General features: G+C 46.6%; 1 non-coding gene across 1 annotated transcript; it reads right to left on the bottom strand.

Moving 5' to 3' along the window:
* Positions 1-911: 911 nt before the first annotated feature.
* Positions 912-1,074, bottom strand: LOC135042821 (U1 spliceosomal RNA). Its single transcript, XR_010235894.1, has one exon. It is a non-coding gene; the product is annotated as a U1 spliceosomal RNA (small nuclear RNA).
* Between the last annotated feature and the right edge of the window lie 863 nt (positions 1,075-1,937).

Here is a 1,937-nt window from a genome sequence, read left to right as displayed (position 1 = left end):
CATCCATACCTGTGGTGCATTTTAGAAAAAAACATGTCTCGGCAGAGCAATCTATAAATCCATAATTTTTCAGACAGCAACAGTGGGTATTGTAATAGTCACCCAATCCATCACTTTTATAGGGTTACATGCACCCACATGCTACAGCCTGTCTCAATAATTTTACTGTCACGCTGTGTGTGTTTGTGTTTTTATTTGGGTATTTTTTGTTGTTGTAGAACTACAGGTACCAGCAAGCCCGTTATTTCCCCGCCTGCTGGTACTTGAGGTTCTTCAAGTACCAGCAAGCGGGGGAGGCTTGCTGGGCCTTGTAGTTCTACAACAAAAAAAACAATATTCTTTTTTTACACACATGGCTATCAGCCCGGCACCCACCACCCAGGGGTGCTGGGGACAGCCTCGGGCTTCACCTCTGGCCCTTGGGTGCCTCGAGGGGAGGAACCTCTTGATTTAAGGGGTCCCCACTCCTCCAGGGAACCCCGGCCAGGGGTGACTAGTTGGAGCGGTAATGCCAGGGCCGCAGGGACCTACATCTGCATATGAAAAGAGAAAAGGGGCATGCAGGGCATGGCAGCCTTTTGCGGTGCTTGGATGACCCCTAGTTCACATTAAACACCTCCACCCTCCTTCGGTGTGGGGCTCATGTTGGCTATGCCCCAGCCCATGAAGCATTCAAGCTGATTTATTGCAGCAGCTGGGCACTGTAACAGCTCCAGAGCTGATCTGTAAGGCAAGTAAAAGGGTGTGGGCCCTGCATCACTACCTGTAGTTCGCATTGTGCGTTGGAAGGCACAAATTAAGCAGACGGGAGAAGTCAGGATAGTGCGCAAGGGCATAGAAGGGAGCGGCTCAAGAAAAGAGAAGTGGAAACAGACAGCAAACTAGGCTGGAGAGAGACCTGAGACAAAGAGATCTGAATTATACGAGAGCCGACCAGGGGAAACACAAATTATGCAGTCAAGTTTCCCACATTTGGGGAAATCGCAGGAGCAGCACACCCAGAGTGCAATGGGTGAGCCTTGCCCTGGGAGAAGCACCTTCATGATCATAGTATCTCACCTGGCAGGTAAGTAAGATTTGGGATAGAGCTGGGGAGGGTCGCTGCTCGGGCACCCCCCTGTCAAGTGAAGGAGATCCAACCGAAGCAGCACAAGGAAACTCTCGAAACGAAGGACACTAGAATGAAAATGTTAAAGCCTCCTGTTAGTGCTTCATCTACACGGTATAGCCCTGAATATTTCAATGCGCAGCTCTTTGCAAAAGAGAGATATTGGCAAGGAAAAGCTGTCTTGTACCTTTGCATTTTTCTCCCAAACGAAGGACACTAGAAAGAAAATTTTAAAGCCTCCTGTTAGGCCATCATCTACACGGCATAGCCCTGAATTTTCCATTGCGCAGCTCTTTGCAAAAGAGAGATATTGGCAAGGAAAAGCTGTCTTGTACCTTTGCATTTTTCTCCCAAATGAAGGACACTAGAAAGAAAATTTTAAAGCCTCCTGTTAGGCCATCATCTACACGGCATAGCCCTGAATTTTCCAATGCGCAGCTCTCTGCAAAAGAGAGATATTGGCAAGGAAAAGCAGTATTGTACCATTGGATTTTTCTCCCAAACGAAGGACACTGGAATGAAAATTTTAAAGCCTCCTGTTAGTGCTTCATCTACACGGTATAGCCCTGAATTTTCCAATGCGTAGCTCTTTGCAAAAGAGAGATATTGGCAAGGAAAAGCTGTCTTGTACCTTTGCATTTTTCTCCCAAACGAAGGACACTAGAATGAAAATTTTAAAGCCTCCTGTTAGTGCTTCATCTACACGGTATAGCCCTGAATTTTCCAATGCGTAGCTCTTTGCAAAAGAGAGATATTGGCAAGGAAAAGCTGTCTTGTACCTTTGCATTTTTCTCCCAAACGAAGGACACTAGAAAGAAAATTTTAAAGC

Source organism: Pseudophryne corroboree, unplaced genomic scaffold, assembly GCF_028390025.1.
Source record: "Pseudophryne corroboree isolate aPseCor3 unplaced genomic scaffold, aPseCor3.hap2 scaffold_839, whole genome shotgun sequence".
Classification (NCBI taxonomy): domain Eukaryota; kingdom Metazoa; phylum Chordata; class Amphibia; order Anura; family Myobatrachidae; genus Pseudophryne; species Pseudophryne corroboree.
Note: the sequence above shows the minus strand (reverse complement) of the source record. Positions and strands in the feature narration are given on the sequence as shown.